The sequence below is a fragment of the Cebus imitator genome, unplaced genomic scaffold (genome assembly GCF_001604975.1).
Source record: "Cebus imitator isolate Cc_AM_T3 unplaced genomic scaffold, Cebus_imitator-1.0 Scaffold71, whole genome shotgun sequence".
NCBI lineage: Eukaryota > Metazoa > Chordata > Mammalia > Primates > Cebidae > Cebus > Cebus imitator.
In genome coordinates, this window is record NW_016107386.1 from 4,854,887 (window position 1) to 4,873,134 (window position 18,248).

The 18,248-nt window shown below is 37.3% G+C and overlaps 1 protein-coding gene across 1 annotated transcript in view; it reads left to right on the plus strand.

The window, feature by feature from the left end:
• The window catches only part of LOC108306395 (inactive heparanase-2-like), a 74,932-nt gene that overhangs the window by 23,573 nt on the left and 33,111 nt on the right, over positions 1–18,248 (plus strand). The window lies entirely within an intron of this gene.

An 18,248-nucleotide genomic window follows, 5' to 3' on the forward strand; every position in this document is an offset into this window, starting at 1 on the left:
CACCGACAGTGTAAAAGTGTTCCCATTTCTCCACAGGCTTGCCAGCATCTATTTTTTCTTGACTTTTTAATAATTGCCATTTTGACTGACGTGAGATGATATCTCATTGTAGCTTTGATTTGCATTTCTCTAATGATCAGTGATGTTGAGCTTTCTTTCATATGTTTTTTGGCCACATAAATATCTTCTTTTGAGAAGTGTCTGTTCATATCCTTCACCCACTTTTTGATATAGTTGTTTTTTTTTCTCATAAATTTGTTTAAGTTCTTTGTAGATTTTGGATATTAGACCTTTGTCAGATGGTTAGATTGCAAATTTTATCTCCCATTTTGTAGGTTGCCTGTTCACTCTGATGATAGTTTCTTTTTCTATGTAGAAGCTCTTTAGCTTAATTAGATCCCATTTGTGTGACTGACTTCTTTAAGTTAAAAAAAGTTTTCAAGGTTAATACTTGTAGCACATATTAGTATTTCATTTCCTTTTATTATGAAATTATATTCTACTGTATGGATATACCTCATTTTGTTTATCCATGTATTACTTTAATGGACTTTTTGGCTCTTATGAATATGCTGCTATGAAAATTTGTATATAAGTTTTTTTATGGACATACATTTTCCTTTCTCTTGAGTATATACCACCGAGTAGGAATATATGCTGGGTCATGTGGTAATTCTATCCTTTTTGAGAGAATGACAAACTGTTTTCCCCAATGGCTGTATCATTTTAAGCCAGCAGGGTATGAGGGTGCCAGTTTTTCCACATCCATGTCAACACTTATTATTGGCTTTCTTTATGATTCTTGATATCTTAGTAGGTGTGAAATGATATCTCATCATGGTTTTGATTTTTATTCACTGATGGCTAATAATGTTGAGCATCTTGTGCTTTTTGACTATTTGTATATCTTCTTTGGAGAAATGTCTCTTCAGATTCATTGTCCCTTTTTAAATTCAGTTATTTGTCTTTTTATTATTGAGTTGTAAGTGTTTTTCATATATTCTAGATATAAGTCCTTTATCAAATATATGATTTACAAAAGTTTTCTCTCATTCTGTAGGTTGTCTTTTCACTTCCTTGAGCTTGTCTTTTCAAGAACAAATGGTTTTTAATTTCCATGATGTTTCATTTAATTTTCACAATGTCTCTGAGAGGTAGATTCTATTATTATTCCCATTTTGTAAGAGGAAATTGAGCCTCAGAGAGGTTAATTCACTTGCACAAGGCCACATAGATTATAAGGAGTAAAGCCAGGATTTCACATCTATACTCCCCCACCTCTGCCCATTGGTGAGCAGTTTGACTTGGTATATAATTCTTAATGCCTCATTTGAATTTTATTTTCTGAAAAGGTGAACCAAGAGTACAAATATTCAAGGGAAAACATAAGCCTTCTATGGCTCTTAATGGCTCTGGCAATTGACAATGACATTTTATAATATATATGCCTCCAACTGAAATTGTGTGTGTGTGTGTGTGTGTGTGAATGCGTCAAAGAAAATGGTGTTTTTTGTCAAACACTCAATGAAATATGATGATACTTTCCTTTGGTCATGGACATTATTATCTTGAGCAACAGAGGGATGGAACCTATGGCTAGAAGTGGTCTCTATAATAATTGTGTGATTCTTTATCAGAGACTGTTTATGAAGCAAATCATTAATGTTGAACTTTTTAGAGAATTTTTTTTCTTCTTGTTGAAGTGTAATGACCCAGAATATTTTATTACAAGCATATTTTTCTCTTCTCTGCATTTTGGACTTACCTTAGAAGTCTTATTTTTTCTTAAGATAGAAAAAAAATTCATTCTTATTTTGAAACTCAGTTTTTTTTCTGTAAGAGAACATTTCTTTTAGTTTGAGTATAATGAAGCTTTTTTGATGCAGTGCCAATTCTCTTTCCTACCTGTTTGACTGCACTGCCTTTTGGTATTTTTCACTTTACCTTTGGTCTGTTATTGTCCTATTCCAGGCCTTATGCTAAAATGGTAGCCTCCTAATTGGAGTCAGTGGCCCTAATTTCTTTGAAAGGAAGGAAATAAACATTTCCTGGGTAGCTACCCTCTGCAAGGCACTTTATTTATTTGATTAACAAAGACATTCTATGTTATTTACAACATGATGTTTTGAAATACATATACATTGTGGAATGGCTCAGCTGCGCTAATTAACATATTTATTGCCTCACATACTTATCTTTTTTGTGGTGAGAACACTTAAAATCTATTCTCTTAGTGATTTTAAAGAATATTGTTATGACTTCTGCCAAGATGGCTGAATAGGAACAGATATGGAGAGCAGTTCCCAGCGAGAGCAATGCAGAAGGCAAGTGATCTCTGCATTTCCAGCTGAGGTACCAGGTTCATCTCAATGGGACTGGTTGGACAGTGGGTATAGCCCAAGGAGGGTAAGCTGAGGCAGGTAGGAGCACTGCCTCACCCACGAAGTCCAACTGGCTAGAGGACTCCCTCCTACCCAGTGGAGGCCACTGGGGACTTATCCTGGGCCACTCCAGCACTCCACTTCAGATACTGCGCTTCTCCCATTGTCTTTACAACCTGCAGACCAGGAGATTTTCGCTGGGTCAACAAGTGCTGTGGGTTACCAGCACAAATCAGAGTGGCTGTTTTAGCTGGCGCTGCAGGTTTTGGCTGGCACCTGAAATGCCTAGAAAACAGACCCTCCCACTCTCCACAAAAAAAGGGGAGATGAAGGCAGGGAGCCAAGTGATCTGGCTTGGTGGGTCCCTCCCACATAAAGACCAGCAAACTGAAACCCTCTAGCTTCAGAGTTTCACAGCCAGCACAGCAGTTTGAGCTCAACCCGAGATGATCGAGCTTGTTGGGGGGAAGGGCGTCTGCCACTGCTGAGGCAGTTCTAACTGCACTTGTGTAAACAAAATCATGGATAAGTTTACACAGGAGCTGGACTGAGCCTGTGGCAGCTCATCAGCACCACTGCAGGCAGACTGTGACTAGACTCCCTCCTTGCTGGGCATCTCTGAAAAAAAGGTAGCAGCATGTCAGGAACTTATAAAGAAAACCTCATCTTTCTGGGACAGAGCACCTGGGAAAATGGGTGGTTGAGAGCTCTGTGGCAGCATACTTAAACGTCCCTGCCCACTAGCTCTAAAGGGAGCAACGGAGCTCCCAGAACAGCACTTGAGCTCTGATAAGGGACAGACTGCCTTCTCACATGGCTCCCTGACCCCCAAATATCCAAAAAGACACCTCATACAGGAGAGCTCTGGCTGACATCTGGAGGGTACCCTTCTGGGATGAAGCTACCAGAGGAAAGAACAGGTAGCAATCCTTGCTCTTCAGCAGCCCCCAAAGGTGATTCCTAGTCAAGCAGATCTGGAGTGGACCTCCAACAGTCCTTCAGCAGAGGGGCCTGACTGTTAGAAGGAAAACTGAAAAACAGAAAGAAATAGCTTCCACATCAACAGAAAGGATATTCACTCAGGAACCGCTTCCAAAAGTCACCAACTTCAAAGACCAAAGGTAGAAAAATCCATGAAGATGGGAAGACCAGAGTAAAAGGATGAAATGACCAAAACCTAGAATGCCTCTCCTTCTCCAAGGGATTATAACTCTTCACCAGCAAGGGAACAAAACTGGATGGAGAATGAATTTGATGAATTGACAGAAGCAGGCTTCAGAAGATGGGTAATGACAAACTTCTCTGAGCTAAAGGAACATGTTCTAACCCAATGCAAATAAACAAAGAACGCTGAAGAAAGGTTAGATGAAATGTTAACTTGAATAACCAGCTTAGAGAAGAACATAAACGACTTGATGGAGCTGAAAAACACAACACAAGAACTTCATGAAGCTTACGTAAGTTTCAATAGCCAAATTAACCAAGCAGAAGAAAGGATATCAGAGATTGAAAATAAACTCAATGAAATAAAATGAGAAGGCCAGACTAGAGAAAGAGTGAAAAGAAATGAACAAAGCCTCCAAGAAATATGGGATTATGTGAAAAGACCTAATCTATGTTTGATTGGTGTACTTGAATGTAATGGGGATAGTGAACTCCAAGCTGGAAAACGCTCTTCAGGATATTATCCAGGAAAACTTCCCCAACCTAGCAACGCAGGCCAACATTCAAATCCAGGAAATACAGAGACCACCACAAAGATATTCCTCAGGAAGAGCAACCCCAAGGCACATAATCCTCAGATTCACCAGGGTTGAAATAAAGGAAAAAATGTTAAGGGTAGCCAGAGAGAAAAGTCAGGTTACCCACAAAGGGAAGCCCATCATACTCACAGCAGATCTCTCAGCAAAAACCCTACCAGCCAGAAGAGAGTGGAGGCTAATATTCACCATCCTTAAAGAAAAGAACTTTCAACCCAGAATTTCATATCCAGCCAAACTAAGCGTCATAAGTGAAGGAGAAATAAAATCCTTTACAGACAAGCAATTGCTAAGAGATTTCATCACCACCAGGCCAACCTTACATGAGCTTCTGAAGGAAGTACTAAACATGGAAAGGAACAACCAGTACCAGCCACTCCAAAAATGTACCAAATGGTTAGGACCATTGACACAATGAAGAGACTGCATCAACTGTCAGGCAAAACAACAAGCTAATATCAAAATGGCAGGATCAAATTCACGCAAAACAATATTAACCTTAAATGTAAATGGGCCAAATGCCCCAATCAAAAGACACAGACTGGCAAATTGGATAAAAAGTCAAGACCCTATGGTGTGCTGTATACAGGAGACCCATCTCACGTGCAAAGACACACATAGACTTAAAGGGATGGAAGAAGGTTTACAAGCAAATGGAGAGCAAAGAAAAGCAGGAGTTACAATCCTAATCTCTGATAAAATGGACTTTAAACCAACAAAGATCAAAAGAGACAAGGGCATTACATAATGGTAAAAGGATCAATGCAACAAGAAGAGCTAACTATCCTAAATATATATGCACTCAATACGAGAGCACCCAGATACATAAAGCAAGTTCTTAATGACCTACAAAGAGACTTAGACTCCCACACAATAATAATGGGAGACTTTAACATTCCACTGTCAATATTAGACAGATCAATGAGACAGAAAATCAACAAGGATATTCTGGACTTGAACGCAGATCTGGACCAAGCAGACCTAATAGACATCTACAGAACTCTCCACCCCAATCCACAGAATATACATTCTTCTCAGCACCGCATCACACTTACTCTAAAATTGACCACATAATTGGAAGTAATTCACTCCTCACCAAATGCAAAATAACGGAAATTATAACAACCAGTCTCTCAGACCACAGTGCAATCAAATTAGAACTCAGGCATGAGAAACTCAGCCAAAACCACACAACTACATGGAAACTGAACAACTTTCTCCTGAATGACTCCTGGATAAATAATGAAATGAAGGCAGAAATAATGATATTCTTAGAAACCAATGAGAATTAAGACACAACGTACCAGAATCTCTGGGACACATTTAAAGCAGTGTCTAAGAGGGAAATTAGTATCAATAAATGGCCACATGAGAAGTGAGGAAAGATCTAAAATTGACATCATTTCATCACAATTAAGAAAACTAGAGGAGCAAGATCAAACAAATTAAAAAGCTAGCAGAAGACAAGAAATAACTAAGATCAGAGCAGAACTGAAGGAGACAGAGACTCAAAAAACCCTTCAAAAACTCAATAAATCCAGAAGCTGGTTTTTTGAAAAGATTAACAAAATAGATAGACTGCTAGCCAGACTAATAAAAAAGAAAACAGAGAAGAATCAAATAGATGCAATAAAAAATAATAAAGGGGATATCTCCACCGATTCCACAGAAATACACACTACCATCAGAGAATACTACAAACAACTCTATGCGTGTAAACCATTAAATCTAGAAAAAATGAATAAAGTCCTGGACACTACACCCGCCCAAGAGTAAACCAGGAAGAAGTTGAATCCCTGAATAGATCAATATCAAGGTCTGAAGCTGAGGCAGTAATCAATAGCCTACCAACCAAAAAAAGTCCAGGTCCAGATGGATTCACAGCTGAATTCTACCAGACTTACAAAGAGGAGCTGGTACCATTCCTTCTGAAACTATTCCAAACAATAAAAAAAGAGGGAATCATCCCTAACTCATTTTATGAGACTAACATCATCCTGATACCAAAACCAGGCTTAAAAACAACTTAAAAACAAAATTACAGGTCAATATTCATGATGGGCATTGATGCAAAAATCTTCCATAAAATACTCGCAAATCCAATATAACAGCACATCAAAAAGCTTATCCATTGTGATCAAGTAGGCTTCATCCTGGTGATGCAAGCCTGGTTCAACATATGCAAATCTATAAATGTAATCCATCACATAAACAGAACCAAAGACAAAGCCACATGATTATCTCAATAGATGTGGAAAAGGCCTTTGAGAAAATTCAATAGCCCTTTATGTTAAAAACTCTCAATAAACTAGGTATCGATGGAACGTATCAAAAAATAATAAAAGATATTTACGACAAACCCACAGCCAATATCATGCTGAATGGGCAAAAACTGGAAGCATTCCCTTTGAAAACTGTCACAAGACAAGGATGCTCTCTCTCACTGTTCGTATTCAACATAGTATTGGAAGTTCTAGTCAGAGCAATCAGGCAAGGAAAAGAAATAAAGGGTATTCAATTAGAAAAGGAGGAAGTCAAATTGTCTCTATTTGCAGATGACATGATTATGTATTTAGAAGACCCCATCGTCTCAGCCCAAAATCTCCTTAAGCTGATAAGCAACTTCAGCAAAATCTCAGGATACATAATCAATGTGCAAAAATCACAAGCATTCCTATACACGAATAACAGACAAACAGAGAGCCAAATCATTAGTGAACTCCCATTCACAATTGCTACAAAGAGAACAAAATACCTAGGAATACAACTAACAAAGGATGTGAAGGACCTCTTCAAGGAGAACTACAAACCGCTGCTCAAGGAAGTAAGAGAGGACACAAACAGATGAAAAAAACATTCCATGCTCATGGTTAGGAAGAGTCAATATTGTGAAAATGGCCCTACTGCCCAAAGTAATTTATAGATTCAATGCTATCCCTATCAAGCTACAATTGACTTTTTTCACAGAACTGGAAAAAACTACCTTAAATTTCATGTGGAACCAAAAAAGAGGCCGCATAGCCAAGACAATCCTAAGCAAAAAGAACAAATCTGGAGGCATCACGCTACCTGACTTCAAAGTATACTACAATGCTACAGTAATCAAAACAGCATGGTACTGGTACCAAAACAGAGATATAGACCAATGGAACAGAACAGAGACCTCAGAAGTAATGCCACACATTTACAACCATCTGATCTTTGACAAACCTCACAAAAACAAACAATGGGGAAAGGATTCCCTGTTTAATAAATGGTGTTGGGAAAACTGGCTAGCCATGTGCAGAAAACTGAAACTGGATTCCTTCCTTACACTTTATACAAAAATTAACTCCAGATGGATTAAAGATTTAAACATAAGACCTAACACCATAAAAACCCTAGAAGAAAACCTAGGCAATACCATTCAGGACATAGACATAGGCAAGGACTTCATGACTAAAACACCAAAAGCAATGGCGACGAAAGCCAAAATAGACAAATGGGATCTCATTAAACTCCAGAGTTTCTGCACAGCAAAAGAAACATTCGTTAGAGTGAACTGGCAGCCAACAAAATGGGAAAAACGTATGGTAGGTACAACAGTTAATTTTATGCAGCTATGATTTAATACTGCATTTTATATTTGTTTACATTTCTCTTGACCATGAATTGGCATGTCCAGTCTGTGTTTGTGTAAGTTTTGATACTATTATTATTTTTTTTTTGTGGATCATATGAAATCCAAGAAAATGAGCTATTTATACAAAGTTATTCATACCAGATCTGGTCTAGTTTTTAATTTTTAAATTTTATTTTAGATTCAGGAGGTACATGTGCTTGTTTGTTACATGAGCATATTACATCCTGGTAGGGACTGGGCTTCTAGTGTACCCAGTACCCAAATAGTGAACATTGTATCTAATAAGTAATTTTTTAGCCCTGGCTTCCCTCCTACCTCCCCTACTTTTGGAGTTCTTGGTGTCTATTATTTACACCTTTATGATGAAGTGTACCCATTGTTTAACTTCCACTTGTAAGTGAGAACATGCAGCATTTGGTTTTCTGTTTCTGAGTTAGTTCACTTAGGATAATGGCCTCACCTCTATATATGTTGTTACGAAAAACATTTCATTCTTTTTTATGGCTGCAAAATTTTGATAAATATTAACTCTTATAAAGTTTTGCATATATTTCATGGCAGTAAATGATAACATATACTGCTATCTACATATATTTTTTGAATTCATTCCATACTTAACATATGCTTTTTTTCAATATTTCTATGCTATGCAGTTCATCTGCAACTTTTTTCAAATTGTTCCAAATCTCTAAAAAAGGGTTCAATATATTTATTCAAGAAATCTGCATATAGGTAAACCCAGGGAGTTTACAGGGTGCTGGTCATGGGCCTACTGTATTTTTTTGAGGTTTGTTGAGCTTCCTTAAAACAATTACTTTAAATTATTTATCAGGCAGTTTATACATCTCCATTTCTTTGGAGTCAGCTATTGGGAAATTATTGTGTTCTTTCAGTGGTGTTAATGTTTCCTAGGTTTTTCTTGCTTCCTGTTACCTTACATTGATGTCTGTGCATTTTGTGAAGTGTGAACTTATTTCAGTTTTTACAGACTGATTTTGTCTAGGAAAGCCCTTAAGCAGTGAGCCAATCCATAGATTCAGGGAGGATTTCTGGCATGGTCCATGGATGGACTTGCTGCTGGAATCATCAGGCAGGCTGGCCTGGTTCCTGTCAGCAGGTGTGTGGGCCTGGCACTTGGTTACATGGGGTTAGACCTGGAGCCTGGATCTACTCAGGAGGTTCTGTTGTTTGGGTTTGTGGGATTGGGCCTGGAACCTAGGTTTTTGAAGGCATGCCTGGGACCTGTATGAATGGGCATCTGCCTGAAGTTGGGGTCCAATGTAGGAGACCTGGCACTGGTATGGGCCTTGACCTGGATTATACAGGGGCTGAAAATGTGCTGGGATGTGCCTGGCTCCTGGATCCACTGGGATAGGCCTGGAGTTTTTGTCTATAAGTGCTGGCCTATAGCCTGGATTTGTAGGGGTGGTCCTGGAACCTTGGCCTGTGGGGGTCAGGTATGTCACCAGGGTCTCCTGGAGTGGGCCTGGACCCTTGGGCCTGGGGAAGGAAGCCTGGCTTCTGGGTTTGTGGCTATTGGCCTGGAGCCTGAGATTATGGGTGCTAATCTGGTTATGGAACTGTGGGTGCTGGCCTTGGAGCCTGTGGCCATGAGGACTATCCTGGAGACTGGGTCCACTGGGGCCAGTCTGGAGATTCAGTATGTGGGTGCTGGCTTGGATGGTAGGTTTTTGAGGGCTGGCATCAGTCTTGGGCCCGGAACGTGGGCTCATATGGACCTCCTGAAGCTTGTGTCTGCGGTGGCCATTTTAGTGCTGGAGTCTGTTGGGATGGGCCTGGATCCTGGGTCTGACTGAGCAGTACTGGATTCTTGTTCTGCTGGAGTAGGGTGCTGCAGGGATTGGCCTGGCATTGGGTGGGCCTGGAGCCCGTGTCCACAGCTATTAGCCTGGTACATGAGGCCAGGGTTGCTAACCTGGTTTGGATGGTCTGAAACCTGAAGTAATCGGAATCTGAGACCACAGGGGCTGGCCAGGTATTTGGTAGGGCGTGAGCCTGCCTACAGATTGGGTTTGAGAGTGCTGGCCTCATGACTAGGGCTGCAGGGAGCCATGCTGGAGGTGGGAATTGTCTAGGCTCTGGCGTAAGTAGGGCTATCCTCACCCTGGGGGCAGGCCTGTAGTCTGAGTCTCTGGGGGCTGCCTGTTGCTAGGGTTGGGCCAGCCTAAAGCTGAGGCTAATCTAAAGCCTGGGACCGCTGGGGTCATCCTTGTGGTGGGGTGGGCCTGGAGACTGAATCTTCTAGGCAGGCCAAGAGCTGGTGCTGCAGGATATGACTTGGCATTAGGGAAGATTTGGAGGCTCATTCTGGGGTCATGGGGGACTGTCCAGCACTGGAGTTTACTGAGGAGGTCCCAGTTTTGGGGTCCAAGGAGAAGTGATTGCCCACTTTCTTCTCTTTCCCACATGCAAAGGCTATCTTTCTCTATGATGTGCTGCCTAGAATTGCGGGAGGCATGACATGGGTAAAATTGTCCCTCAGTGTGTCTTTTCTTATTTTTTGTTCTATATCCAGGTGCTGTAATCTCTCACTTAGTTTTCTTAGCTATTGTGAAGGTTCATTTGTGTGTGGTTAGTTGTTCAAATGGATGTGTCTATAGGGGTGATGAGTGCTGGAAAGTCTTATTCTACTATTTTGCTGACATCTGGCTGGGACCCTGCCTTATATTTTATCTCATTTACTCCTCACAACTACCCTACTAAGCAGGTTTCCAAATACCACCATTTAATTCATTTTAAAATTGATACATAATAGATGTAGATATTTTGAGGGTATATGTGATAAAGATATGTTTTAAAGATGAGGAAACTGAAGTTCAGCCAGGGTTGAATAACTTGTCCCAGCTTTACAACTAGGATTTGAGAGTTAGTGCTAATGATTCTAAAATCTGTCATTTTCAACAATACCTGGTTACTCTCACTACATTTAAGAGTATCATCATTTTTAGTTTAGTTATGAATACATATGGTTGATCAGAAATGCTTGCGTACTTAGACTGAATTTCTGAATACCCTTATACATTTAAAAGTCAAATAGGGGCTAATGATCCCCTTAGTATAAAATAATAAAGCCTGAGGATTTGCTCTACATTTCATTGTTTCTGTTCCTGGTATCTCTGCTCTTGAGTATATCGTGGTGTTTTAAAAATCACTATATATATCTGATATCTCTATCTATCTCTATCTATATATCTATTTATATATCACATGTGAGGAGGGTATTGATTCTATTCTGACCTGGCAGTGGATTTACTTTGTTACTTCCAGCACCTGGCTTGCTCTTCCAGTGATCTCATTTTATTTACTAGAATAGGAGGGGGCTGTGGTTAAAGACCCTGATGATATTGTGGTGGGCTAATGAGTTACCAACATGGAGTATGGTGTTATGCTTATCTGGCAATTTTGGTTTCTTGGGAGTTGGAAGGGCTCTGGAAAAAACTAGGAGTCTAGGCTGAGAAATAAAGTTTTCTTGGAAATGAAGGAATATAGGATGAATTTTTGTTTTATGCATATTAACCTTTGATCCATTTTCTGAGGTTTTTAGTCATAATCAGGAGTATTTGGAAAGGAAGGAGTACTCTTGTTCGTGTTTCACAAAGTGCCTAATATTTGGAAATTGTAAGTTACAGGTAATAATCATGTGTCATTGGGCAAATCCCATTTCCAATATACCAACATAATTTGAGAACCAGTTGTAAAAGACTTTCCTGGAAAAATTAAGTTGGGGGGGGTCAGATTGTGGAGCACTGTCTGAGACTTAGCTTTATAATTAAGGGGGTTTGATTTTTCTTTAAGCAATAGGGAGTCAAAGAAGGATTGTGACTAAGAAAATTATGTGTGATATTTTAGAAGGATTTATCTCATGGCTCCTCAGAGGACAGAATAGTGGTGTAGATGCCTAGCTTAGAAGGACCAAAGAGGCTAGTGAAGATATTCAGGAGTGAGATGAGCATGATTATATTAGTGAAGCAGCAGTGGAAAAGAGAGGGATAGTTAGGGACTCATTACAAAGGAAGAATTGACAGAATAGGGTAATAGATTTGATATGGATATAATATCCTTTGCAATTATTTGTATTTGAGTTGCAATATGAAAGGGAGACATTTGTATTTTTTTTTCTGGAAAATTTACTGGGACCAAATAATGCTTATAAACTGAAGAGTTTAACATGAGCATAGGTCAAACTGAATTAAAAAAAAATCAGTCCAGAGGCCAGGTGCAGTTGTTCACGCCTGTAATCCCAGCACTTTGGGAGGCCCAGGCAGGTGGATCACAAGGTCAGGAGATCAAGACTACCCTGGCTTAAACAGTGAAACCCCATCTCTACTAAAAATTAGCTGAGCGTACCTGTAGTCTCAGCTACTGGGGAGGCTGAGGCAGGAGAATCACTTTAACCAGGGAGGCAGAGGTTGCAGTGAGCTGAGAGCGTACTGCTGCACTCCAGCCTGGGCGACAGAGCGAGACTCCATCTAAAAATCCAAAAAAATTCATTGCAGAGCAGAATTTTGGCTTTGTTAAATCAACTGAAAGCAATTCACTTTTCTGCTTTTATTTATTTATTCTTTTTGCCTGAGTCCTCTCCTAAAAGCCAAAATGCAGGCAGACAATTGATAGTTGAAAAAATGGTTTCCAAGTATGGGTACATGGGCAGGAAGTACTTTTGTATGTGAACTACCTTCTTATACAGCTATATATGACATACCAGTATGACAGATATGTATGAATCTAGTTAATATAGTGGGGAAAAAATCTTTCTGTAGCTAATAATGTGCTCTTAATCCTACCCTGTTTTCTTACAATTAAATGTTCTTACTTACAAATAAGGACTAGGCGAGTGAATGACCCAGTTACTTGTCATCATCATCATTGTCATCTATTTTATTATTGATGATATTTATTAAAACATTTAATATGAACCAGACATTGTATTCATATTATACATATCATTTTATTTAATTATTGTAACCATCTTATGAGGAGGATACTATTTTTATTATTGCACAAATGAGGAAGTTTAAACTGAAAGATATCAAATAACTTGTTGAAGGTTGTACTGCTAATAAGTGTCAGAGCTAGGACTGGAACTCAGATCACTTGACCCCAAATCTCTACTATATCTGCTAAAACACTTCCAGGTACCTCTTTAGCAGAAACGTGGGGAGCATCAGTTTTAGAACTATAAAACTTGCATCCTAATATTATTGTACTTCCTAAAGAGAAATCTGGTTATAGGGACAAAGTTACTTATAAAATGTTTGATGTCATGATTCCAGGTGCCCATCACTTCGCTACATACAGACCACATTTCATTCAGGCAGTTACTAATAGTAATGGGTCACTATCTGCCCAGGTAATTTTTTTTTATTGTGGTAAAAAAACACATAACATAAAATTTACCATTTTCAACTAATAAATGTATTCAGTAAAGTTGTAGATAAAAAAATCAGCATATGAAAATCAGTTGCATTTCTTAACACTGACATTGAGCTATCTGAGAAGGAAATAAAACAATTCCATTGACAATAGCATCAAAGAGAGTAAAACATTTAGGAATAAACTTAAGGAGGTGAAAGACTACTATGCTGAAGACAATAAAACATTGATGAAAGTATTGAAGAAGACACACATGAATGGAAAGATGTCACATGTTCATGGGTTAGAAAAATTAATATTTTTAAAGTGTCCATACTACTGAAAGGGATCCACAGATTCAATGCAATCCCGATTAAAATCTCAATGGCTATTTTTTTTTTCTTAGCAGAAACAGAGAAAACAATTCTAAAAATCCATCGGAATCACAAAAGACCTTGAAATACCAATGCATTCTTGAGAAAGAACAAAGCTGGAGGCATATGTCCTTATTTCAAAATATATTACAGAGCTACAGTAATTAAAACAGTTTAGTAAGGGCATAAAGACAAACATAGACCATAGGAACATAATTGAGAGCCCAGAAATAAGCCCATATATATATGATATATAAATGATCTTTGACAAGGGTGCCATAAATATACAATTGGAAAATGACAGTCCTTTCAACAAGTGATGTTGGGAAAACTGGATATCTGCATGCAAAAGAATGAAATTGGACCCTTATTTTACACTATACACAAAAATCAAGCAAAAATGGACTAAAGACTTAAATGTAATACCTGAAACTGTATAACTCCTAGAAGAAAGAAAATGAAGGGGAAGAGCTTCCTTACATCAATTTTGGCAATGATTTCTTGGTATGACACCCAAAACACAGGGAACAAAAGCAAAAATAGACAAGTGGGAATACGTCAAGCTAAAAAATTTCTGTACAGCAAAAGAAACAGTTAACATTGTGAAAAGACAACTTATAGAATTGGAGAAAATATTTGCAAACCACATATGTAATAAGGGATTAGCATCCAAAATATAAATGATTTTTTTCAAATCAATAACAAAAAACCACATAACTTGATTTTTAAAAAGACAAAGGACTTGAATAGATATTTCTGCAAAGAAGACATACAGATGGCCAACAAGTGTAAGAAAATATGCTCAGTATCACTAATCATCAGGGAAATGCAAATTAAACCATAGTGAGGTATCACTTCATACCTATTAGAATAGCTATTATTTTAAAAATGATAATTGTTGGTGAGGATGTGGTGAAACTGGAACCCTTTTATACTACCAATGGAAATGCAAAATGGTGCAGCCACTGTGTAAAATAGTATAGAAGTTCCTCAAAAAATTAAAATACTCTGTGATCCAGAAGTCCTCTTTATCCAAGAGAATTGAAATTAAGATCTCAAAGAGATATATGCACTCCCATGTTCCTTGCAACGATATTCACAGTAGTTAAGATGGGAAACAACCTAAATGTCCATTGATGGATTAATGAATAAAAAATGTGGTATATATAGACAATGTCTTAGAAGGAAGTTTTGTCATATGTGACAACATGCCACTGTCACTCCAGCCTGAGTGACAGAGTGAGACAATGTCTCAAAAAAAAAAAAGGAAAAAGAAAAAAAGGATATATCTCTCTGTCTTCTTGTCTTCTTTACCTTCATCAGACTTATATTTTATATTATTATTTCTATATTACATTTACATGTTATTTTACTATTTGCTAAGTGCTTTGGATATATGTGTCATTTAATTAAAAATTTTTTTTCAGGTCAGTACTCATTCTTTTCTTAGCAGTATTATTTATTTTGTTTTCTTTTTATTTTTATTTTTAATTTTTGTATACATGGTGTATATATTGTGGGGTACATGAGATGTTTTGATGTAGGCATGCAATGTGAAATAAGCACATAATGGAGAATGGGGTATCCATCCTCTCAAGCATTTCTCCTTTGAGTTACAAACAGTCCACATACACTCTTAAGTTATTTTAAAATGTACAATTTATTATTTATTGTAATCACCCTATTGTGCTATCAAACAGTAGGTCTTATTTATCCTTTACGTTTTTTTTGTACCCATTAACTATCTTCACCTTCCCACCAACCCCCAAAGACTCTTCCTAGCCTCTGGTAACAATACTTCTGCTATGTCCATGAGTTTAATTGTTTGAATTTGTTAGATCCCACAAATAAGTAAGAACATGCAATATTTGTCTATCTGTGCCTGGCTTATTTCATTTAATATAATGATTTCTAATTCCATCCATCGTTTTGCAAATGACCGAATCTCATTCCTTTTTATGGCTGAATAGTACTTCATTGTGTATATGTACCACATTTTCTTTATTCACTTATCTGTTGATGGATACTTAGGTTGCTTCCAAATCTTAGTTGTTGTAAACAGTGCTGCAACAAACACAGGAGTGCAGATATCTTTTTGATATAATGATTTGCTTTTTGAGGGGGGATATATACCCAGTAGTAGGATTGCTGGATAGTATGGTAGCTAAATTTTCAGTTTTTTGAGGAACCTCCAAACTGTTCTCTCTAGTGGTTGTACTAATTTACATTTGCACCAGCAATGCACAAGGATTTCCTTTTCTGCACATCCTTGCCAGCGTTTGTTATTGTCTGTCTTTTGGATATAAGCCATTTTAACTGGGATGAGTTGATAGCTCATTGTAGTTTGGTTTGCATTTCTCTGATGATCAGTGATGTTGAGCACCTTTTCATATGCCTGTTTGCCATTTGTACGTCTTCTTTTGAGAAATGTCTGTTGAAATCTTTTGCCCATTTTTTGATCAGATTGTTAGATTTTTTTTCCTATAGAGTTTGTTTGAGCTTCTTATGTATTCTAGTTATTAATCCCTTGTCAGATGGGTAGTTTGCAAATGTTTCTCCCACTCTGTGGGTAGTCTCTCTTCACTTTATTGGTTGTATCCTTTGCTCTGCATAAGCTTTTTAACTTGATGTGATCCCATTTATTCATTTTTACTTTGGTTATCTGTGCTTGTGGGATATTATTCGAGAATTTTTTGCCCAGACTAATGTCCTAGAGATTTTCTCCAATATTTCCTTTTAGTAGTTTCATAAAGTCTTAGATTTAAATCTTTAATTCATTTTGATTTGATTTTTGTGTACAATAAGAGATAGGGACCTAGTTTTATTCTTCTGCATATGGATATCCATTTTTCCCAGCACCACTTATTGAAAAGACTGTTCTTTCTCCAATGTATGTTCTTTGTACCTTTGTTGAAAATGAGTTCATTGTAGATGTATGTACTTATTCCTGGGTTCTCTATTCTGTCCACTGATCTATGTGTCTGTTTTTATGCCACCACTATGCCGTTTGGGTTACTATACTTCTGCAATATAATATGAAGCCAGGTAATGTGATTCCTCCAGTTTTGCTGTTTTCCTAAGGATAGTTTGGGCTATTCTTGGTCTTTTGTGGTTCTATTTAAATTTTAGGATTATTTTTTCTATTTTGATGAAAAATGCCATTGATATTTTGATAGGGATTGCATTGAATCTGTAGATTGCTGTGGGTAGAATGGACATTTTAACAATATTGATTCTTCCAATTCATGAACATGGAATATCTTTCCATTTTTATGGTGTCCTCTTAAATTTCTTTCATTAATGTTTTATAGTTTTTTACTTCTGTTAAGTTTATTTCTAGATGTTTTATTTTGTTTCTTGGTATTGTAAATGAGATTACTTTCTTGATTTCTTTTTCACATTGTTTGTTGTTACCATATAGAAATTCTAGTGATTTTTGTATGTTGATTTTGTATACTGCAACTTTACTGAATTTATCAGTTTTAATAGTTTTTTAGTGGAGTCTTTGGGTTTTTCTAAATGTAAGATTATATCATCTGTGAACAAGGATAATTTGACTTTTTCTTTTTCAATTTTGAGCTCCCCCCCTTTTTTTCTCTCATCTTATTGCTGTAGCTAGAACTTCCAGTACTATGTTGCATAGCAGTGGCGTAATTGGGTGTACTTGCCTTGTTCCATACCTTAGAGGAAAGGCCCATTCAGTATAATACTAGTGGTGGTTCTATTGTACATGGCTTTTATTGTATTAAAGCATGTTCCTTGTATACATAGTTATTTGAGGGTTTTTATCATGCAGGGATGTTGAATTTATCAAATGCTTTTTAAGCATCAGTTGAAATGATCTTTTTTTTTTTTTTTTTGGGTCCTGCTTTCTGTTGACATGATTTATCATACTGATTGATTTGTCTATGTTGAAACATGCTTGCATCCCTGAGATAAATCCCACTTGGTCAGAGTGAATGATCTTTTCAATGTGTTGTTAATTTGGCTTGGTCGAATCTCATTGATTCTTGCAACAATGTTCATAAGGAATTTTGACCTGTAGTTTTCTTTTTTTAATTTGTCTGTTTCTGGTTTTGATATTAGGGTAATCCTGGCCTTGTAGAGGTCCTTCTCTATTTTTCAGAATAGTTTGAGCAGGATTGGTATTTGTTTTTCTTTAAATGTTTAGTAAAATTCAGCAGTGAAGCCATTGGATCCAGGCTTCTTTGCTGGGAGACCTTTTATTACCATTTTGATCTCATTATCTGTTATTGGTCTGTTCAGGTTTTGCATTTTTTTCATGGTTCAATCTTGGTGGGTTGTATGTGTTCATTTCTTCTAGGTTTTCCAATTTATTGGCATGTAGTTTCTCGAGTAGCCTCTAATGATCTTTTGAATTTCTGCAGTATCAGTTGTAATGTCTTATTTTTCATCTCTGATTGTATTTATTTGGGTCTTCTTCTTTTTTGAAATCTGGCTAAAGATTTGTTGATTTTGTTTGTCTTTTTAGAAAATGAACTTTTTGTTTTGCCTATTCTTTGTATTTTTTTGTTTCAGTTTCATTTATTTTTGCTCTGGTCTTTATTATTTCTTTTTTTCTATTGATTTTGGGTTTGGTTTGCTCTTGCTTTTACAGTTTGTTAAGGTACATCATTAGATTGTTTATTTGAAGTTTTTCTACACACACACACACACACACACACACACACACACACACACACATATATTATTGCATTTTAGGTTCTTGGGTACATGT